This window comes from Malurus melanocephalus, unplaced genomic scaffold, assembly GCF_030028575.1.
Source record: "Malurus melanocephalus ecotype Western Australia unplaced genomic scaffold, MMel_1.1 scaffold_70, whole genome shotgun sequence".
Taxonomy (NCBI): Eukaryota; Metazoa; Chordata; class Aves; order Passeriformes; family Maluridae; genus Malurus; species Malurus melanocephalus.
In genome coordinates, this window is record NW_026623302.1 from 542,720 (window position 1) to 567,138 (window position 24,419).

Sequence of the window (24,419 nt, forward strand, 5' to 3'; positions counted from 1 at the left end):
ATGACTTTTTGTGTGAGCAGATAGGCATAGGACGAAGGGAAACAGTTTTAAAGTAAAAGAAGAAAGATGTAGATTAGATTCTAGGAAGCAATTWTTTACACTGAGGGTGGTGAGGCCCTGGCACAGGTTGCCCAGTGAAACTGTGGATGCTCCACCCCTGGAAGTGTTCAAGGCCAGGTTGGACAGGGCTTTCAACAACCTGGTTTAGTGGAAAGCRTTCCTGCCCATGGCAGGGTGTTGGAACTGGACSAACTTTAAGGCCCCTTTCAACYCAAATCACCCTACAATTGTGGTGCACATGGGGGAGCTGCAGCCCAGCCTTCTCAGCAATGGCTCAGACAGGARTCCAGAGGCTTGATGGGGTGTTGATCCCAGCAGAAGGCAGCTATGACTGCTCAATCACAAGTCGGTTCAAAGCACTAAGTGAGAAGGCGCCAGCCATTTCCCTCAAAGGCGATTGTGATGGAGAGCTCCAAGTTCTTAAACTCCAAGCACGCATCTTGGATGAGATGCCTTGCATGCATTACAACACCCACAGATAAACTCCTGCAAAAGATGGCCCTAAGGAAGAAATATTGGCCCAGGAGAAAGACACTCCTATTGTCTGCCCAGTGCAGGAAGAGGATGAAAGCAGATGAGGCATGTATTTGTACGAGGYGGGAAACAGATGCGATTTTTACAGTTACTACAGAGAGCTGGAAGGAACAGATGACTTCTGATATGCACAGTTGTCCCAAGAAATGCCACTGGGGACARCTGGCAAAGCAGGAAAAGCCTTGCTGAGGCCTCCTCTGGGAGACAAGAGAGCACCGCATCCAGCGCCAGGGCTGCACACTGCCAACGGATGAAACAAACACAGCACTGATGCAAAGGAGGTGGGAATACCTCCCTGAGAAGCCCAAATCTTCATGAAGAACTGTTTCTAATGGTGACAGAAGCTGAATGCTGATACTAGGATATTAAAAAAAAATAATCCAATAAACCTTTTGGAGTTGGTAATGCACAATTTGAATTAATTAAAAGTGGTGGAAAAGTGTTCACCCAGGCATGTGAGAAGTTTGTTAATGTGATTGGGGAGGGTGAGAACTAAGATTTGGATATAGTCCCCGACAGCTTCTATTCATAACGAAGCAGACACARCTGTTTGGGGAAATCACAGCATAATCTCATCTTTGGTAGATCCTAYGGAATTGTTGCTGTCTGCCATGAAGAGGACAGTACTTCAGAGAGACTTTCTGCCTGACAAGCAATTAGGATACAGGCAGAGAAGAGATTATAGAGCAAATGTTAAGTTTTCACACATAGGAAAGTAGCAGGAAGTCAGTTCTGACTCCAAAGTAAAATTGAAATTATTTGAAGATATTAAAAGCTTCTGTACAGTTCATGTGGCACTGTAGTATTTCCAGATTTTCAGTGTTTTAGTGGTTTTAATGTCTCTGTAGTCAATAAATTTGAATGATTTAATTAAAATTTAACATGATTACTTATTTTAAACCTTTATAAGATTAATTATAAAAACTGAGGATAAAACAGCTTATGGTTTCATAGGCCAAGACAAATTTTTCTGTTATATTTTAATTTTTATTTAATAATGAAACATTTAATTTTATCCAAGTGATTAATAAATTTGTGTTGGTTTATAAAATCTATTTGATAAAAATTATTATGAGCAAAACAGAATTTAAGCATTTGTGATACTTAGCTCCAAAATTTTCTAATTCAAACATTTTCATTTTTAAATCTAAATAGTATTTAAAGATCAAATTTGCTTCATCTTGACGAGTTTTTCAAATGCTATATCAGGTGACACAGAAAGATTACTTCCTCTACCCAAATCAGTATTGTTATTTTCCTAAGTGATGGGGTAATAACAARCCCAGTGGAAAACTCCTGGCTCTTGCTTTCACGAGACTTATGATGAGACATTTCTTTTTTGCTCTCTTTGCTGTATTTCCAGAGGGATTTTCAGGTTAAGCCKGAAATAACTCAAGTTCCTTATACAACACACCTGAGACATCCCTTAGAAGCAGCACAATTTCGAATTTCCTGGAAATCACCACCACATGCAGCCCTCCTGAAAGCACAGCCAAAGGTAAGGGTGCTACAGCAAGGCTGTCATCTTCCCAAGGGAGGGGAGCTGGCAGCACCCCTCTGTATGACCTGAAGCAACAGAACTGAGAAATAAGCTGTCTGCATGAGATCCCAGCCCTGGAAATCATTGTAGCAGCTGGTAGTTCCACAGAGTGTAATTGGCTTGCAAGTGCAACTCTCCGAATAAACTGAAAAAAAATCCTGAAGAGATGTTTCATGTTAGAAGCATTTATGCATATCCTTAATTGTCCATGGATGGCAACTGGAGGGCATCAACACAGCAGACAGAGCAAAGGGAATGCTCAGGTTTTCCTTTGGCTGAGTATTCCTCTTCAGCAGCAAAGTGCTCCATCTCGCAGACTCTACTGAGTATGTGACCAWGTGCTGTTGGCTAAAGAAACCTGTRTCTGCTTGGTCKCCCTGCGGAACAGACCCAMAATTTTTCCTGCCATGGCAGTGGTGATGACAACGCAGGGGCAAAAATTTTTGTACAGCTTTGTAATCTATCTCCAGTTACACTATAGGGATGYCTTCAACGCAAACACATCAGAAACTTCCAAAATAATGTATGTAATTTTCTTTTCCTAAGAAACTTGTAAGTGTATGGGTTGTGGTTTCGGGTTTTTTTTTTTGTTTGTTTGTTTTTTGGTTTTTTTTTTCTTTTCAAAACTGGATTTTGTAACATAATACTCTAATAATTTATTACCTGTGAGGGCTGAATTCCCAAAGTACATTATATGGAAAGTATCCAGCTGACTGCTATTTCTACAGAGTACAGGATTTGCGATTAAAGATTCTCATTATCAAAACTGACAAATTATTTTAATTATAAACATCAATCAAGTCTCCACAAGGCATAAGCCTGAACAGCTGTTTTTCAAGACTTCTTTAKTTTTACATTTCTACTTGCTTTCAAATATTCACTGTTGGATAAGACAATATACTCTAATACAAGCAATCCTATTAATTAGTTATCCCCCAAAAGGCAGAAGTCTCTGATTGTCTTAGCAAAGGCTGCCAGGAGGCTGATTGATAATCACAGCAAAAAACCTTTGAACAAAYGTCTGGTTTTATTTTAATTCCAGATAAGCACACCTGGTTAAAGGTATAGGAATAATTCATATTTTCTGGGGCACAATGCTGTTCAATTTGAGGACTTGAAAGAAAAACAGCAGAACCTCAGGCAAAGCCACTRTGAAGAAAGACAGTATTGGATAAGGGTATCCTGGCTATTGAAGAAGGAACAGCTGGTAAATMGAGCAAGGCAAGACCTCAGCCCAAGCCATGTATATTTTTCTTGCCACAGCCATGAGCAAAATACAGACAGTACAAGAAAAGCTTGAATCAGAAGCCCAAAGGAGAGAAAACTACCACTTATCACCCCAAGGCACTATAGAGCAAATGAAAATGACAAGAAGGAAAGCCCTGATGCCAGCAAGGGCACCACACATGCCCCGCTGCACCACTGACCGCTCTGGGGCACAGTGCCATGAATGTTAAAAAGGAGATGGCAGTGAAGATGTGAGAGGCACCATCAGCTCCTGCAGTTCTCCTCTTTCAGAAGGGAAGGAGCAGCAAAGGGATCCTGCCCGTCCTTTCTGAGTACCTTCACCTCACTGAGCCCAGACAGAGACTTACTATGTCCCCCTCCACCAAAAACATGAACTGCAGTTCATCATAAAATCTGCAACAGCTGGACGGTGGATGCATGAGGCCCCAAAACATGGCTTAGTTTATTTCTGTGCAGCACAAAATCTTGATGCAGAAAGGGGATGGTGAAATGTTTCTAGAATGATAATTGGTTTTTTTTTTTTGCTAAGACTGCTAAGTCTTTCCTGGCTTCCAAAAAACAACWGGGAGACAGAAATAAATAGATTTAGTTATAATGCTCAAACATGAAAAAAAGGTCATAAATTTGCTTCCTATTGAGCAAAAAACCCAGAAAMTCAGAAGCTTTGTCTACTCCAGCAAATTTACCCACTGCTGATAAAGCAGTTACAGCTGGTGCTGAACTCAGTTTAACTTCAAGTKTAGCCAAGGGTAAACTGTCTTTCCACATAATTTTTTTGAATTTTACTGAATTCAACGGCAGGTAACTGTGTCAGTTCTTAACTGAATACCTAAATAAGTATTTGGAACCCTAATTTTAGATTGCTGGGTTTGCACATTTCAGTTTGAACYACAACCAGTTCTGTAATGATGTCAAATTTCAGAAATGCTTCTGCAGTCAAACTTTCTAAACACTACTGCAATCCATCAGTAAGAACTGAAGCAAATGTGAGGCATTATCAGAAATTCTGTTCATTTGCTTTAAYCTCAGTGAAAGGCATCTTCCATAATTTGATCTATATTTCCAAAATSCCACTGCATTTCCAAAATAGACCAAATATTGGAGATTTGTAAATCTGCATTTCCAAATTGTAGAAAAAATTATGACTTGTGACATCAGATGTTAGGGAGAAAAAGGCACTGTTAATTTGTTTTAAAAAGCAGTGTCAGGATGAAAACAGCATTAAAATCCAGACTGGGCTCTGGACTAGACGAGCCTGGTTACAGCAATCACTACAACCAACTGAAGGTCATAAATCTTGGTGCGGCTTTATTCACAGTTTTACTGTCCTATCAGGCTCAGTAAAGAATATGAAGCAGGTTTCCAGGTGTAATTCCAACTATTAGTAAGGCAGGAGGAACATACACAACTATTCCATGCGGGCCACTCTGACAGAGAAGCTGAAATTTCAGGTGCCACGCTGCCCACCTGCACCAYRTGTGTGTGGAGGCCAAGGGCTCAGMAAGAGRGTTCTTATTTAAGAGYACAGAARGCAGAATGCAAAATCTTAATATTCAGAAAGATGAAGCACAGTTAATGCAATACCTGCTTGCTGCTATTGATCCTGAAAGTGCACTACAAGTACTTTACAGACAGTACTGCTCTGTAAACAATTACATTTGTTCCACTTTTAAAAAAYTGTGTATTTTGCTCAAAAACACTTGTAAAAACTTGTCTGTCAAAAGATTGCATCCCCATTTTCATAAATTAACAGAAATTTGATTCAGCTACAGCACTCTGCCACCATGCATTCCTTACAKGTATAAAYAAAATAAGAAAGACCCATGAACTTCATGAYTGTTTTCCCTATGGTATTTTTCAACATCAAATTTATACACAATAAAATGGCAGGATTTAATAGTTTTTTGCTTAGATTTGTTTTTTTAAATGCTGTCGATTAGCTCCCACAGTTGTGCCTCAGGCATCTCCTATAATTATCAGATACAGATCAGCTGAAAACTTGCAAGGCCCCACCTMCTCGGCCCAAAGACAAAGGGATAGTTCCGTTCAATGCCTCAACTTGCAGCAATGCCAGTCTTCACTTACCCCAACCATACAATTGCTTTCCCTCCCTCCTTCGAAGCTGGGAAGAGTTCAGGCTTTGAAGCATGAGCCAAAGAGCAGCTGCGCTTTCAAGGCAAAACACTGAAATCAGGTTAAAAAATGCAGTGCCGTAAAGGAAGCACCTGCAATTTCCCTTCCTTCTTCTTCCAGTTTGACTGCATCTGCAAACTGAAGGAAGAAGGATGTAGTCTCCCAAGGAACTGCTCAAGACTTTCCAGCTTTGCTGGTGGAGCTGGTCGGGGTAWGAGTGTGGTGAAGGACAAGCTGAATGTGAGTCAGTGGTGTGTCCTCGCAGCAGCAAAGCTTAACCACGTACTGGGCTGCTTCAGCCAGAGAGTGGCCMGCAGGTCAGGGAGGTGACCCTTCCCTCTGCTGGGCATGCATGAGGCACCTGGAACACCATGTCCAAGTGTGGGACCTCAGGCTGCTGACACTGAAGAGGACCCAGAGAAYGGCCACCAAGGGTGTTAGAGATCCAGAGCATAAAGAGTATCAAGACAGGCCGAGGAGTCGGGGTTGTGTTAKCCTGAGAGATTGGGGTATGGGAGGGACCTGATAGCTGCTCTCAATTCCCCAAAAAGGGGAATAATAGAGAAGATGGCACCAGACTCACCTCCTAGGTGTCTGGCCAAATGAAAAGAAGCAAAAAGAAAATCAAGCTGCAAAAGGAACGCAAGAGGAGTGTAAGGAATGTAAGGGGGGGAAAATATGTCACAGTGACAGAGGTGAAGCATTGGTACAGATCACCCAGAGGGGTTATACAGTCTTTATCCTTGAAAAAAGGGTTTTGAGCAACCTGACCTAAAATTAGTCCTGTTGTGAGCATGGCTTGGAGTAGGTGAAGTCAGATAGAAGTCCTATCTCATCAATCTTTTCCACGATTCTAACAGCAGCAACTTCAAAGGGAGAGAAATTCCTTTGGCAGGGACACACTGCTGCAGATGCCACTGAACAAGACACATTTCAGCCTGAAATTATTATTTTTATCTGCAACACAGTGAATTTTTGCCCCAAAAAATGYAGCAGTCATTATTTGCCCAGCACTCTAGGAATGGAGAACATTCACCTGTAATGTAAAGCTTCTTTGCAGTTAAAAGCTCAGCTTTTGGGTTAGAAGAAGCAATAATGCTGGAGCCACCAAGGATGTGGCAGAGACATGGTACCTAATAYTTACCAGTGTAAGTAGCTCAGGTAAAACTGGCAGGCACAAGTCCTCAGCAAACAGGAGAATACAATCCTTCTTCAGGCCACAGTATTAATTTCTAAATCTATTGAGTTTTAGGCTGCCTCTATCTCTCTTGGCCAAGGCATTTCCTAGTGTGGCCATGGTGAGATGACATAAAGAAAGGAGACAAAATGAATGTAACCCCTATAGAAATTTACTTAGTGCRGGTAAATCAGTGCAACTTTGTTAGTGAGTGAGTGCATTTGCTAAAACTCAGAAGATCATTCAAAACACACATCTTATATATCTAAACACTAAACTATTCATTGTGAAAGGCTTTAGCAATTGTTAGCTGTTCCAGGATTCTGCTAACTCCTGTGGGGAAAAAATTGAAGGTAAAAATGGCTCCTTACTCTAAATATCCTCTCTGCTGAATCTGCTATGTGAGTGCTACACTGAGATCCCTCTTCRCTCAAAAGTGTCAGAGAAACAGGACAAGAAATTACCTCTATTTGACATCTGTGACATCTTTGTCAGTGTATTATTATTGTGAAAAAATTATGGTGCCTATTTCCTTCATTATGTCGAGTTAATCTTTCTGCCAGTGACATACAGACAATAGACTGAGTTGCTCAAATACACCTTTGTCAAGCAAGTAAAAGTTTTAGGCCACYTCTGGCATGATGGTGTGAGAGAAAAAAGCCTTGACTCTGGGCAAGTGCTGGTCAGCAAAAAAGAAAACATCCCTGAATTATCAACACTGTTTCCAGCACAAATCTGAAACATAGTCCCACATTAGCTGCTTAAAAAAAATTAACTCTTTTCAAGCCAAAACCAGAACACAAAGTAATGCTACCACTAATGTAGTTCATCAAACATTATATTTAAATTTCATAAGGAGACACAGAACTATCATTTGATGTTTTCAAGAACATTTTTGACAAATCTTAAAAATTATGCAATTCTGGATTATCTTGTCTTGAAGAAGAGGAATGGATAATGTGACCTCCCTCCCAATCTTATTTGGTAACTTATCCGTGAAACTTTGGGAAAAAGCAATAAAATAAACTAATTTATGCAACATGGATAAAAAATTACTATGGGAGCTATAAACTCCTGCAAATGCTTCCATACATGCTGAACTTTATTATCTTAGTCATCTTACAGATGTCAAGGGGATGACTCAGAGCAGTAAAATTATGGACATGCCAAAGTGTTTGCACTGTGAGTACAATAACTCTCACTTCTGTACAGCATGAGGAAAGACGACTGTTCACACTTCTATGCTGCCTGTATGAGTGCTTCCAAATAAAAATAATTCATGTCTGGAGACGTCTGGCTAGAGTAGAGCTCTGGTAGTTTGTGCAAGAAACAGTTGTAGCATTTTGGACATAGAAAAAGTGATGGGGCAATGAATCAGTAAGCTTTGTAATGGCTTCGTAATTCATTTGGAGGGCATGAAATGGAATAAAAATGATTTAGTGTCAGAAGCTCCCCCTTTTGAARTCAGGGTGTCTTGGCACCAAATGTTTCAGATACTAGCACATTCTTACTGTGATCTATAAAGAGACTTTAATGTTGTCAGTCTCAAGGTGAGGTAAGGTATTCTTGTTCAATATTACAGGATACATTTATATAGTTAACAAGTGAATGAGCCAATGATTTGGGAATATAAATCCAGTCATATACGGGTTTTCTCAGGATGCGTATGCTCAGTATTTCTGAGAGCTGTTATGGCTCRGTCCAAAGCAAAGGTAGTACCCTAGACAGAGTGTTAGGGATCATCTTGGAATGCTTACACAAAAGGAATGATAAAGACTGTTAAGTCACACCTGGTTTGTCTTTACGGGACTAATGTGTGTCATGTCAGGTAACCAATTTAATAACTTTGATGTAATTGCTTGTATGAYTGGATCTGAAAAAGAAACAGCAATTAAGCTAGCCTGTCTAACACACAGTACTCCTAAAGTAACACTATTAGTAGTAACAGAAAGGAAATGAGAAAAGGAAAATTAAAATTAAATAACATTTCCCCTGCTGTGACTCAGTTCTGCACCATGAGCTTTACAAGGGGCATTTTTACTGCCTCGAATGGCGCAGGACCAAGCCTATTGCTATAATCATTAAAAACTGATTGAAAAAGAGCACTGAAAAATAAACATCATGAAACTATTGCCCTCATGCTACAAAATGGATTATATATGGAAAAATTAGGGGATTGTTTGTTTAGTCTCATTGTTTACTTACAGTAACTTACATGAGGCATAAGGGAATATAAATATCCAAAAGCACAATGGAAGAATGAAAATATCCCCTTGCCAGCATTAACACTAAGGAAGCAGGGTCCCTCTTGGGTATTCCACCCTTCTGAAAGTGAATTAACTTTCAAGAAAGTTTCCACTGTTTAACTGACAATGATGGCAGTAAATGCAGTGCAGAAACTGCAAGAGTGCCTTTTTAATAACTCAGTGGTTTTGTCTTCTTTTATTTGGCAAAGTGTCTAAATACCATTGTGTCATTATATTAAATTATCTCACAAAAGACTCAATCAACTAATGTACCATTGCTGGGCTTAAAAAAGATAAAGAAGACCTATTTATAAATAGCTTCTCTGTGTTCAGTGGTTTAGTTTTTTTTTCACTCTTTCAAGGAAGGAAGGCTGTTGCCAAAAACTGCATACCAGTATCATCTGGCAAACTTTCTGTAACATTATCTGATCTGTAGAGACATTAAATCTGTACAGCAAATACATATTCAACAACTTCTCAGAAGGAGGAATTTGTGGTCTATTATACAAATATATGCACAGTTGATAAGACATAATAGAACAGTTGTTGCAGAGATATTTCCCCATAATTCACTCAATGCAAGCAACGTATACACAGCTGACATCATATTGAAAAACCTTGGGAAGCCTGCTGACAGAAGCGAGTGCACACCATCATTAGCTGTGCTGTCATTGTCATATATATTTTCTGCTTTTTTTTTTCCACTCAAAAGCTGCATCTTACACTAACCATAGGCTGCATTTTGGAAAAGGACTGCTTATGTAGGAACTTGAGCATSTGAATCACTGTATACCAGGTCATCTTTCAGAAGCAGGGAATAGTTATGTGAAAGGTTTTTTTTCCTTGTTTGMACATAATGTTAACTAAAACACATTTTTCAGGAATGACACACTACATGGTCAATTTCAGCCTAAACTTAGGTTTTGTATGAATGAATACAAACTATTTACAGAAAGGCTTTTTGAACAACAGTGATAGACTCTTCACTGTACAATAGCAGGAGGCATTGCCATAACGCAAAAACGGATGTAACAGCTGTGGGGACACTTCTGTAGCTCTTAAATCCATGCAAAACCTATCCAGGATCTTAATTACTTCCTGTGTAATACATGTATACCTATTCATGTTTCAGCTTTTATCTTTTCTCCTTGCTCTCCCATAATCTTGACATCTAATGTTCTGTTCAAAGCACAAGCTTGCAGAAAATTATTTTATCTTATCCTTGGGGAAAGTGCAAAACACCAACCAGAGGTAATAAAGTGTCTACAATATCCATCCTCTTCATTAATTGAAAAATGCCAGCCAGTTTCATATGTTGCAGGGGTAGCTAAAAATCTGGTGGTGTGAGTGCGTAAGCAGCCAGAYTATGTCTCTGATCCAATTTCTCCTGCGTGGTATGAAGTCTGTACTCCTATCATAGACATGAAAGCTAAGACATGCAACTGCRCTGGCAGCAGCTGAAATCCAATCAAAATTTTTCTGCACTTTGGTCTTACTGCACATACTCACATTTTCAGGATGTTCTTTAAAGTGTTATGTTTTAGCAACAACTTATTCTGCTGAAACAMAAGGCTTGCAAAAACAGTGACAAGCCACAAGAAACAGATTCCAGAATTGACAGGTTACATGTGTTAGGGTAGTATTGATTTTGATTCTGTGAATTGATTTTTAGGATGAAGGGAATATTAGATCACAGAGACCATAGTATTTGATCATACAGATGAATCTTGGGTATTCAAAGGTATTGTATGTTGACACTGAGAATGTGGATAAATTAAAGGATTTCAGTCCCTGAGAAACCAGGCACAGAAATGTGAGATGAAGGTATAAGAAGGCCTGAGACCCATGCACAGCAGGGAGCTGATGAGCTCCCTGCATAGGTAACGGTCCAGGCCAGCAACGATGCCCCTGACACAGTGAAAAAATGATGAATTCTCTTGTCTTGCTAATTTCTTCTCAATCTAAAGTCTGTCCAGGATTTGGAAGCTGAGCATCTTAACCATGGCTCATCATCCAAGTAATTAAGAAATGATTGTTTGTACCTCTTATCTCTCTTACTCAGAGACATYTCCACCAGTGTTTCATCCTCAATTGTTTAGAGAATGCAAAAACCCTCACAAGCCAAAGCAAGCCTTCATTTCTCCCTCCTCATCCCCCATCAAATACAAATAAATCCAGAAAACACTTGGTAAATTGCATGTTAGAATAACAATACCACCAGATCAATGAGATCTACTAGCAGAAGTCCTGTATCATAATTGCATCAAGCTAGTACACTCACATACGTGTATATTGCTACTTGGGAACCTCAGTGCTCAGAGAACACATGGAAATTACCTAATTTTGTCTGGCTCTTACTTTAAATATTGATGTAAGGATGGTGGAAGAAGCCACATGTGATGAGCCTTGACTTAAACCCAGAAGCTAAAAGCCAGCCCTGGGTAAGGCAGGACTCGCATGAAGTCCAAATCTGCCTTGTTCAAACCCTGTGCACTAAAGAGAATYTAATGAGTAGTTCAGTAAGGATCTGCAGACAAAAATGCATCCAAATCAWGCAGTGCAATAATTCCAATGACAGATGAATTCATACAAAGTGAAATTTCTTAAGAGGAACTTTGGGAATAAAATACCTACATTTATTAACAGGATTTATTGTTAGATGCAAACTGTCCTGGCTTTAGGTGAAAGACTACACTGTGATCCTATGGGAAGAATATGTAAGTTCTTTTGTAGAATAGTTCTTATCACCAAAAAGAGTATCTTTGGATCAGGTTTTGCATATAAAAAGAAATTATCAGTGAAAATTATCCTATGTGAACTGTGCTACGCTACTTCGTTTATACAGAAGGTCCCCTTTAKTTTTTTACAATGAATGGTATTTCAAATTCATCATGTCAGATGAAGATAAGACAATAGCACCTTTCAGTTTCAATTACTGTTATTTGTGTAAATGTTTTCCACCCATTTGGTTTAGCTCTGCTGTTAAATGCTATAGTAGCAAGAATTTTATCAAACAACGAAAACGCCCCTTTGAAAAAAAGGCCTAACTTTTTTCATAAAATACAATTTACATAAAATACAATATCATTTATGTTCTCATATCACAGCTCCCTTGGTGAAATCACATACTTATAATCAAAAAGGATATTGAGCCTTTAACAAAAAGAAAAAGGAAAGMAAGTTGTATGGTAGCACTTCCAGCCAACACCTAGACTAAGAGTACACATGACTAGAAATGTTCCTGGGCAGTGGGGACAGCTGGCCTGAAATGGCCYATCAGCCCATCTTTATCCTTCCAAATATTATARTCCCCACAAAAAGGATGGATACTTGCAACTGCATCCTTGAATGTTCAAACTTCGGARATATTCTAAGGAAATGTTTGGGAGAATATTAACCTTCATGGGCCAAAGTTATGCTGGCTGMCACTGCAACAGTTTAACCAGATAAATGAGTGTTTGGGAGGCTTCCTTTTGAGTTTATCTGCAGAAATGTGGCTGAGGGAAACACAAGAAAATGGAGCTGATACAACTGTAATATTACGGGATCCTGTGGAGAACCTCACTGTACTCCAGGGCTCCAGATCCCAATGAAATAAGCCTGAAAGGCAGGAATCAATCACCTAGCCTACTACTCCTGAAATCTAAAATGCTTTTTCTCTGTTTTTCGGACTCTGGAAAAGGGTTATGAAATACCCCAGTAAAAATACAATCATACAAAAAATACAGAAATACCTCATTCACATGATATTTGTGGCTTCAGATTTAAAAACAGCCATACATGGTCACTGCAATTTCCCCAGAGCACAACTGAGTATCTTCTGCCCCATTTCTCACATGGTACCAAACCCTTCCTGTGGGGAAGGGATGCAGTGCCTGGGGCACCCCATTACTTTGTGCATCAAAATGTCTTTTTCTGCACAGCTGCCTAGACCACTGTGCAGTGCAGGTTTGCATCCTCCAGATGCACCCAAACCTTGCATAAGTTCCTGGCAAGAAATAATACAATATCCTGAATTGGCAGGGATTCACAAGGATCATCAGGTCCAGCTCCYAGCCCTGCACAGGAACCCCAAGAGTTTCATCATGTGCTTGAGAGTGTTGTTCAAAAGACTCTTGAATTCCTACATGGTTGGTGTTGTCACCATTTCCTTGAGGAGCCTGTTTCAACACCCAGCCACCYTTTGGGTGAAGAATCTTTTCCTAATATCCAACCTAAAYCTTTCTTGAAAGAGCCTCATACCATTACCTCAGGGTCTGTCACCTCAGGGTCATCGGAGAGAAGAGATCAGTACCTGAGTGTTCACAGCTAAATATCTGCCACCTCTAAGAGAATAGGTATTCACTCCTTTGGGGTTACTAATGCAGGTTAATTTTTTCAATCAAAATAACCCTGTTACTCCATTAAAATTCTATACATTTCTGGTGGGAAATTTTCTATTTTTTTTTAATAAGTAGAGATGAGAAGAAAGAAGTTATCATAATGATAATTAAGTATATTTTAAAATTAATTATGAAGTAAGCATTTCTAAAAATAGATATTTTAAAATCTGGGGATTTTTTTCTTTTTTTTTGTCGTTTTTCCCATAACCCAGTCAACAGCTTTTGGCCAGCTCTTTTCATATGACATTTCAGGACAAAGGGGTCCAAGTCAGTTGGCATGAAGCCACACCATGACCTATAAAGAAAGTGCAAAGCCTGTATTAATAAGCCTCGTCCCACAACAGATGTGAGAACAACATCAGAGTGCTGAAGAATATTGGCAGAGACAGCAGAAGAAAAGCTGAGAGAAAGCAGGAAGGCAGAAAACAGTTCATCAATCTTAATGGATAATGAGATTATTTAAAAAAAAAAAAAAAAAAAAAAAGAGAAGAAGTGTTGAGAAATCTATTATTTGCAATGAAAAGAAAAGTAAAAGTAAAAGAAACTGGAATAGGCTGATAACCAGGAAGGTGACAGGGAAGTCAGGGAAGTCCAATCATAGAAGAGAAGGAAATTGCAAATTACAACTATTGCCTTTCTCAGACACTACTGTCACTCCAGAAAACCCTTTGGACTTTGGAGAAGTTGAAAAAAAATGAAAGAAAACCACAAGATATGCAATCAAGACTTAAGAAGTGAATGAAGTCAGGCTAAATAACTCCCTGTTACACATTGTTTCCCATTGTTTTGCTGAAAAGGACACTCTGGATCACTGTATCCCTTTCTCATCTGATGTAGATATTGAGAAATTCTTCCCTCTCTTTTCTCTCTCACAGACTTCTCTTGCTTTAATTAATTTCCCTTGCAATGAGATCCAGAATGTGACCCTTGCACCTGCCTGGAATACTAATGAGAGAGCTGCTCATCTCAGAAAGCTCCCCGGTGGGTTGGGAGCATCTGTCTGCCTTGACACACAATCAAACAACCTCTGTCATTTTCTCCACCAGCTCCCAGCCATCCTGGCCTAGCCCTGACCTCCTTGGCACGAGGAATATTACAATCAGCCAAGTCCTGGTTTAGCCCAATTCCTGTTTGATCAGCAGATTATGTCAGAAGCTAGGAGCTTTGCTCTCTGAATACAGCATATGAGCATTCGGGCTGGCTTCTGCCTTCCTGGCATAATCACTTGATTATCATCATCAGCGCACACACCTTCCACAGGCACCTCCTCTGCAAAGGCCTGAAGCTCTCCTGCCATCAGCCCTTTCCCTGTCCTTGAAGAAGGGATCACTGGATGAGAAATTGTGGCATGAAGCCATTATTCTTATCATATAGTGAGGGATGTTCTTTTGAGAAACACAAATGCAAGCAAAGTGATTAGCCACAGCTGTGCCCTAAGAAATAAAACTGCTTCCTTCTGATAAGCAAAGTAACTGTTGTGAATGTGACTTCAGCTTATTCCGTGCTGCTACACAAATCAGGGGTGTTATCTTGGAGACAAGGACAATAATGGAAATAATGTRTTTCCATTACTCCCATAGTATCAATGTTATCTTGCTTAAAACAACAATGTTTTGCAAGAAAAGTCTGATGTCACATCCGGCACTGAGTGTCCAGGTCTGTCCTTGTTCCAGCACTTGCTTTCTGTGGCAGTCAGTAAGTTCATAACATTTTTGTCTTGCCCTTGTGGATTCATAACACAAATAACAGGTAAAGCTTGAACACTCAACAGCTGGAATTGCTGGAATCAACTGATCATAAAGTAGCTGCAAGTTCCTGATGTGATGCAGCCAAAACAAAGGCAAATGCAGTACTGTGGAAGCCTTCTCAACACAGACTCACAAATTTMAGTGTTTCTGTATGAAGCATTGCTGAGATATCCAGTGACCCAACTGGCAAGCCACGTTCAATGCAATATGCAGATAATGACATTTATTGTAACTGAGGGGGATAAAACCTGTTTTGGGAGAGGAATAAATAAAACATGGCTTGTTTTGTCTAGTCAAACCAAAGAAAAGACAGATTGATCCATCTCTCTCTCTCTCTTTAGGGCCACATAAGAGGGTTAATCTAAGTAAATATAGCATGAGAATGGTATATGAAAGAAGGTATTTAAATTTGGGTCACAAAGGCAAGTGAGTACAACATAGCAGACAGCACATCTAGGTAGTAAAGAGAAGACAATTCCCAGCCTTTACAGCAGACAGTTTTTGCTATCCGGGTGTTTCTTAAATGCAAGATGGGAAAATTTGGAAGGGATTGGATGATGTAAAACTTGTGGCAGGTGATGCAGCACTCATGGACTAGAAGGTGCCCTCCAGGTAAAAAGTAGGTGTCACAGTGAAGCTCCACTAAGAAAAAGAAGAGACCATTTGACTCTGCTGTTGAGRGTCCTTACCTAGCAACAATCACAGACCTGCACACACAGCTCTGACTGGAGAAGGGCTCTTGGCATAGCTGCATCCATTTGGGARCTCTTGTACAGCTGGTAAACAGATCTTTGAACAGCTTAGCAAGGCTTAGATTTGGGTTCCCTGTCCACATAGAGTCAATCTGCAGCTAAGCAAACATATTGTTATGATCCTTYTCCATTTTCAGAAGCAATTATTTGCTGCAAGAAGTCATTCCATTTTCTTTTCCATCCTGTTCAGCACACAAAAAGATCAAAGTAACATATTTAAGCAGAGAAAATTTGGAAAGAAGTCTAATCTCATTAATCTGGAGAGACCTCTGGGACCAGTTGTGACATAACCAATTCAAGACAGAAGAATGTAATAAAATACATTACAGATATTTCACTTAGAAGTAGAGATTAGTGACAAGGTATTTTTTGAAATGTCGCAGTACARTGTTAGGGTTGGGGGAAACAGAGAGAGATTTGCTTAATCTTTAGTGATACAGGCCTTGCTCATTCCTGGCTCCACCCCAGTCTTTGTTAAAAAGAGGGTTAAATTGAAGGTGTGCCAAGTAATTTATAAGACCAGATCTTTTATTGCTTTAGCACCTTTGAATTTTTTGTAGGTGAATTCTCACCTCCTGAAAGTATCTTTCACCTGCTTGATTAGCATGGACCACTAAGGACATCCAAGAAAAAAATGAATGAAACATAAAATCAAATTACAAGAAAGCACAGAGTTGTATACTCCACCTCTTTTTGATTCATGGTGAGTTCTCCACAGACTTTTCTCTCCTATTTCACCCCTCACTTGCCCTGTGTGTTTAACTCACTTGCTTTTTTTAGTCAAAGGCTGTTCAAGACTCATCAAAAGACTGTGGTATTTGGTCAAAGACTGTACAAAACTGTTTAAACACTCCTTGTGCTTCACACAGCAAGGTCCTGTTCTCAGCTGGGTGCTCTGTGAGTTAATGCAATACAAATAGCAGCTGGAAAGCCAAGATACAGCACTCAAACCACCACTCCTGCCTACTCCCTTTGCACAGATGTAGCTCTGGCACACAGAGCACCATCATGCTGTGAGACAGCAAGAGATTTAAATCATCTCTGATGCTCAGATTTATCTTGTCTAATGCTCTATCATTCAGCTATTCAGTGAGGACACATTTCACACTACACAACTCAGGGTAATTTCAATTTTTCTTATATGTTGCTTAATTTTTCTTATATGTTGCTTAAGCCAACCCAAGCTGCTGTGGCACCTGGTCCTGTACTGACAGGAAAAAATTTAGAGAATCTGGGGCAAGGAACATATAGGAAAGAGAGCCCCAGTCCTGTAATCCAGAGAAGGRGCACCAGATGGATGTTTGTGTGAGAAAAGTGGTCTCCAGAGCACTGAGCAAGAAGTGAGATGATGAAAAAAAAACTGTTGACAACTATGTGGATGGGSACCTTAAATTTAAATTAGTACTATTGGTACTAAAGCCGTTTCTTAGTAGCTCATGTCCTACCTGTGAAGACCCTTAACAACCTATCCCTTGCTTTTATATTGGTGAAAGTGACTAGAATCAAGATTTAGAATTTGATTTACTTGTGATCATCACTCACAACACATAGCAGGAGATTGTCTTAGTTGTGTTTAAGACCGAAATCTCAATTGGCAATCTCCCAACCAGTCCCAGCCTATTCCCTATACCAGTGCACAGATCCAACAGCAATTGCAATTTCCTGCAGTCTGTTGTTGTTAAAAGCCATCATTTGCAAAGTAAAGGCTATGATGAGAGGCTGTACTAATCTCACCTTTCTGCAAGCACCCACAGCTGAACTAGTCACCTCAAGTTCCTTTTGCAAACAATAGAGAAAATTAAGTATTTTCAGGGCCTGATTCATTAAACTCATTCTATGTACCTAGCTCAGATTGAGATGAGTATATTTTCTCTGCTGAGCTAAATGCTGCCTGAGGGTAGTTCAGATATGGACACCTACTGTGTAATCTTTGTATCTGGCCAGAGTCTCAGACTTGGAGGTCTGAACTCTGCTCCTCTGACTCCAGCCAATGTCAGTGGAGGACAAATYACTTCATCTCTGCAGAGCAGTTTTTATTCAACAAACTTTTGCTGCCAAGAGGTAAGCACTGAATTTARGCAATCACACTGGCATACTCTGCAACCTGCTGAGAGAAGAGGGCTTCTCTCAATGGAAATTCAAGTTAAACTTGTGGCCTGAATCATCCTGACTCTTTCATATGGTTAAACTGAGGCAAATCTTGGCTCCCTCTTTCGCAATAGTATTTCCTATAGTAAGAATGTTGGATCCTATGGGCAGGGCTCTGGAAAAGCCTTTGAAAAACAGGTTTGACTCCTTTAAGGAAACCACCACACAGGCTTCTGGTAGCTGAATGTAAATTAGGCAATCAAATAGTCTGTTTTGTAAAAGCATTTGTCTTCTAGCAGTTCAAGAGTTTGCCTTCTGTTGTAGTGGTGACTCAGCAKGTACCTTACCTACTCCAGACTTACAGCCACACAGAGGAGCAGATTCTCTGAGAAGCCATGCACTGAGAGCAGAGAGCTGCTGCACAAGGAACAGATCTAATTCTCTGGTCATCACAGATAGTCGTGTCAGCAGCATTCCGGCTCTACGGCACAGGTTCGCTCTCTGGGGTGGAAAGCACCTCTGCAGTCAGAGTCAGGGTTGGGCAGACACAGCATTAAGAGCAAACTCCTGAGTTACACCATGCTGGAGCTCTAAGAGGCTCATGCAATTAAGGAAAACCTTTGCCAAATGCAGAGGTAACAAAAGAGAAAGACTACAGGTTTTATTTGGGCATTTGGAGGAGGCTTCTARGTTGACTGCAGTAGTCTTTGTGATAAGAAACAGTGACTGTACCCCTGAAGCAGTTTAATAATCTGAGATACTGAGTCTCATCTTACCTGTTCCTTTTTCAATAATGAGTTAAGATTTTTTTTTCCTGAAAAGTTATGTACAAGCTTCGGGGTATGGGTTGGGTGATATTTCTGAGCACAGTGTGCAAATTCCAGAGGTTTCTCCCAAGCAAGAACACCCTCCTACCTCAGGACAGCAACTCTGYTTCATTTACAAGGTGTTCTTGCCATCCCATAAGTCTTACCTTTTCTATTTCATCCCACCCCAACTATCTGTGCACAAATTCCACCACTTTCCTCTGTTTCCACTCTTAGAGTCTAAAAAGACTTATTTTTCCACAGTCATCCACCACAAAACCATTTTAATTTTGTATAAACTCCCAGCGTTCTTTAAACTTTTTGATTCCTTTTTATTTCTCTCTAAAGGCATAACACTATGCTTCTTCCCTCTCTGAGGTTCCACCAGAGATTTTCTTTTTACAAGTGAATATAGGTCAGTGAATTTAGACCATATGTGTTGCTCCACTGTGTAATTGTTCCATTTTTCAGTAAATAAGGCAGGACATCTGTGTTAACAACAGAAAAACCCAGAGGAGTTTGTCATATCAGACTGCTTTTGTACACCTTAAGTGTTAAAAGACCTTGAAGATGCAGTAAGTAACACAAAAGGTCAAAGAGAACCTATGGATATTTTAATCTGAAATTATTCTTAATACGAGCTCTATAGATAAATCAATTTAAAAGGAACAGCTCTTTGATTAGATGTGGAATTGCACCAGACTTCTGTGTTGGGAAGAAAATCATCATCAATCAGAATCCAGTGAAGTCATGAAAGAAAAAGCAATTTAAATTTTAGTATTTCTAATACTTCTATTATTATTTTAACATTTACGACAGTTACATTGATCATGTTGATATTTTTTATCAAATTATTGATGTGTTTCCATGTGCAGAATAAATGTTTTTCACATGGGTAATCAATGCTGTATTTTTTATATGCTCATTGCAACATAATAAATATTATATATTAGTTACGAAGGATATAGATGTAACYATGTAACAGTGACTTCTCCTTAAGAAAAAAAATAAAATAAATAAATTTAAAAAAAACCCATGGAGAATATAATCAATGCATTACAGTCTTGCACTCCATTTAAACTGCAGTGCCTGTGAGCAGTTACACGGAGAGCACAACCCACAGAACATATTGTTAGTAAGCAGACTTTGACAAGCTTTGAGAGGAAAACTGTGTTAAAGAATAAGATTGTTTTAATGCCTTCTATTAACATTCATTTAATCCAGGCTCTTAAAGCTGAAAATGGAAAAGTCACCAGAAAGTTCTGAAATAAATGCTATGGTATACACAGATGGTGATGTTGAGGCAGAACGCCAGCACACAGAATCGCAGTGTTCGGCGCATCACACGCAAARTAATTAATAGCATTTCTAGCAGCATAACACTCTGCAAACATACACACTGCCTCGTGGAGTACTTGTCAGCAGTATTAATCTAGGAAATAATTAGTCCCTGTAAAACTCTTTCACACTCTTTCACCAGATGGCCAGGCAAGATCGTCAGCTAAAATCCTGCCKTTTCAGCACTGGAGAAAATGCGGAGGGGTTATGCTTTATGCTACCCTGTGCAAGGTCTGGGAACACTGCACTGTGCTCATGGTTTCRTTCTCTCAGGTACTGCACACCAGCACAACGTGCTTCACAAATACCACCAGATCATTTTTTGAGCATCACCGCCAAGCGCTCTTCACACCCCAGCATTTGCAAGCCACTGTGCAGAAAGCTCTGCCATCTGCCAAAACACAGGACCTCTCCAAATGGAATTAGATCAGAATTTGTATATTTAGAAACAAAATTAATTCCAGAAGAGACAGCACAAAAAAGGAAATATGTTAATAGTTCATAATTACAGTGGCCATCCAATAGTGCAGAAGCTCCAGCTTGAAGATCAACTAACCTTCACTTTATCTCGCTTCACTTTGTTATTGAGCAAACATTTAAGGAACTTCCCAGTGACATACTAACTGCTCCCACAAATATCCAATAGTGGTTCGCTCTACACATGCTGTRTGATCAGCTGCTGCTTTAATGGCAGCCTACTAACACAGAAGCAGACAGTTGGGTAGGGTTATCCAGCAGAAATGCATACACTGGCCTAGAATCACATGCAAGCACTGGAATATGAAAACATACCTTCTATTTTGTTTGGGGTCCCTGTGTCCTAGGGCTAGCTCCAACACTCTGGAAGTCAGAGAAGAATAATCTTTCCTCAGAAACTCAAGACCTCCTCAAAGACATGGAATAATGGATATGACATTTGACAGCATCTGCAAGACTCATAAGCAGCAGCACAGGGAATTCTGGAAAGTTAACACTTCTCCTTTGAACAAGSAGCGGTGAGCCTGATTTGGCTGACGATGGGAAAAAGAAAACAAAATAGGGCTCTGAGCAGCACTGCTGTGGCTGTAGCTGAGGCAGAATTTCCATTTCAAAGCCTGGTTTTCCATGTCCTACTTCTCCCTTATAAATACAAGCTGCAAGTTAAAACTTGGAACAAAGCATCCACCCATCACGTTTAGGAATTAAAGACTGAATCAACTTGCTAAAAAAAATTGAACAAGGAAAAAGATACTGTTGTTACTACAAACATATTTGCCAAAAAAAAATCTGYTGCTCTTATGGGAAGGCTCTGGGGAAAGAGAAAGCCTTGGTTGCTTGGGTTTCAAGAGGTCAACAGCATGCCACAGCTGCACAGTCCTGCAAAGACAGTGACTACAAAGCCCAAAATTGCTCTTCAAACATGTTTATCTTCAGCACAAAGTCATCTCAGGTCTGGACATCAGAAAGGAACTTCAACTTTGCAGGTTCAGTGCTGACAGTCACCAAGTGTGTGTTACAGGAAAACAATTGTTTTCAGCTGTGTACCAGTGTAGTCTCAGTCAGAGTTAGCCTCGGCTGTTTGATATGTCAGAGCCTGGCCTRAAGGTCACAGCTCAGTCAGTGACTGAATGACTGATGCAACCCTGCCTGGTAACATCCAAACATTGGATGGCTTTCCAGGGACGAGGAGTAAGCCTTCAYAGAAGTTTCACCTATCTAGCCCCAAGTACAAACACAGCAGGTATTGATTCACCACGATGTTCTATCACAATCCCCACTGCCCAACACAGTACTTGAGTCACTTGGGGTGAGCCTGAACTGCAGCTCTCCTCCTGGAGCTGTGAACAATCAGCTGGACTTTTCCAACCAGCTGTCTCCCGCCTGTTTGCCAGTCAGAGATGCAGAAGCTTCCAAGGCCAAATGCCACCGTGACACTCATCTCTGAAAACAGGGAAGTAAACAGAAGGGCACACAGTGCAGGATTAATGCTACTTTACTCTTCTGTGCAGTTGCTTGTATCAAGTTACTCTTAGCAGCATCCAGGCACCTTCCAATAGTCTGTGAAGTGATGTGGCAAATGTCTGTTATCTATGGTTCATTCACTCCTCCATCCTGTTTGATTATCCTATCAATACATGGTAAGTTTCCCACTTTATATGTAGCCATGACCTTAGCTGTCTTTGGCACATTAATCAGCATGCAGCTTGCATTTTTCAATGATACGCAGCTTTTTCTGTGGAAACAAGAAGCAGCAATGAGCACTGCCCCCCACCTCACAGTCACTACTAAAATGCACCAAAGTAATAGCTGGTGAGCTTTAGGGAGCACTGGGGATTAAGCCATGGGAGTGATCCTTTGAARAGTCTGAACACTACGGCTGACATCTATAATAACCATTAGGGAAATCCAGGGGTTCGTTTTCTCTGTAAGAGTGATGAACAATTCAGGCAACAAAGCAGTCAAAGAGGAGATAATTAAAGTAGACTTACTGAATAATTTATTTTGTGAAAATGAACTTCAGTGTTTGCTGTTYCTTATTTAAGGAAAATGTCAGCACTTCAATGGAAGAAGTTGTTTTCTGAAGGCACAGAGATGTGAGAAACACTAAAATATTAAGAAATGTATTAGAAAACAGTGATTACATTTCAGGGATGTTAAAAAAATTCATGACAGCTCTGCTGTATTTTACAGCCATTCTGCCCAAGACGAATATTTGTTAGTACATTAGCCTGGCTTGCGACATWTTCTACAACACCCAGAAATTTTACCAGGCTAATTGTAAAATCAGAATTGATTTCTCTAGAAAGCCCCATTTTGGACTTTGTTATTGTTTCCCTACCATATAATCAGTATGGCTTCAGCAAATATTTAGATTATATTTGACCAAGGCTAAGTTGTCGAATAACCTTATGGTCACCTCACAAACAGGGACACAKATCAGGCAGAGATGCTTAATGTTTTCTTTGCCTCGCTCTTCAGCACTGATGACAAGAGGGTCCCAGTGCCCTGAGCTGGGTGGCAATGGCTAAGAGAATGATAAACTCCCAATCAACCCTGAACTGGTGCAGGATCTACTGCTCCAGCTCAGGCTGTGGTGTATGAGTGTAAACCAACAGGTACGAGGATCTGGAGCAGAGAGCAGACCYCAGCAAAGTGTTTCTCCTCCCAGTTTAGTTCCATTACTAGAGACAGTGGATGCTGGAGCAGCYGACATTTACCCACATAACCTAAAAAAGGGAAATCATTGTAAATTACATCAGCAAGGAGGTCAATCACACCTAACTTTCCATGCCTACACTGTAGATACCATACCTAAATTTTTTACACTTAGGCATTTAAGATTAGCATTTACACTTATGTCACAGGCTTTGGGCAGAAATAATCACTGCAAAAGCCTAAAATAATCCTTGTGAATCCCACTCTAGAAATACCAGTGTCTGTGAACTGACTGAACGGAAACTGAAGCAACTGCTTCCAACATGAAGCTTAGTGTGTTCCTTCAATTAAGCCTGATGAACGCCAGCCAGGATGTGATGGGGTTTGTTAGCCAGCCCCATTAGGAACAGCTTTAATGCTCACTGTAGCTGCAGCCCAGGAGAAAAGACTACACACRTGGCTCATCCTGTCATGCTTGAGCTGATGTTTGTGCCAGTGTTGGATCTTGCTGTTCTCCCTCACCCCAGAAAAAGAACTGCGAGGTCAGACCAAGCAATTAGCAGAACACTAAATAGGTAAAGGTGAGGCACTGGCTGAAACAGCRAGGTTTTGGAGATGGAAGAAAGGATAATAAATTATTATGGCACTATCAAAATAATCTCCATTCCTCCCCAGCAGGGAGTAAAAAGTCAGCAGAAAAGGGTGTCAGAGAGAGAGGTAAAGGAAGATGGGAAAAGAAAGCTTCAGCTCCACCAGACACAATTTCCTCAATTAAAAGTCTTTCCTAGGCCATCAGGCAAAACACACATGAGTCCTTAACATTTCCCAAGACCCTGGGCAGGCAGAAATCCTAGTTCCACTATTGTGAGCTCTGGACCACAGCACACTTTCAGTCCTTCACTGCTCCTTCAGACAGAGGACCAAGAAAGATCAGTGCTTTCAACAGTTTTCAAAACRAGCTTCCACACTTTTGAGAGAAAAGGAGACCACCTTTTACAGCACAACAGCTGCAGACAGGAATTTACATTGAACAACACTTTCAAGAATGGGGAGTGGGAGGAAAGTGTAGATCAAGATTATGAGCAGCAAACACCTTTTGTCAGATGAGAAACTGTTTTTTCCCCCTTTATATTCATATATATCATGCTAATAGGAAACGAAATGAGATGTCATGGAGTAAGGTATCTTATCATTTCTCACAATGCATCCCTAAAATTCCTAGTTTGTTTTTC

General features: G+C 40.1%; 1 protein-coding gene across 2 annotated transcripts in view; it reads right to left on the reverse strand.

Annotated features, from left to right (window-relative positions):
- MTUS2 (microtubule associated scaffold protein 2) overlaps positions 1-24,419 on the reverse strand; it is a 265,702-nt gene that overhangs the window by 166,408 nt on the left and 74,875 nt on the right. Inside the window, exon 1 of one of the 2 annotated variants that reach the window (XM_057366672.1) lies at positions 5,468-5,629. The exons of the other annotated variant lie outside the window; for it this stretch is intronic. The gene's annotated coding sequence lies outside the window, so the exon portion shown is untranslated. Of the gene's footprint in view, positions 1-5,467; positions 5,630-24,419 lie in introns of those variants that run through there. 2 annotated transcript variants of the gene reach the window in all.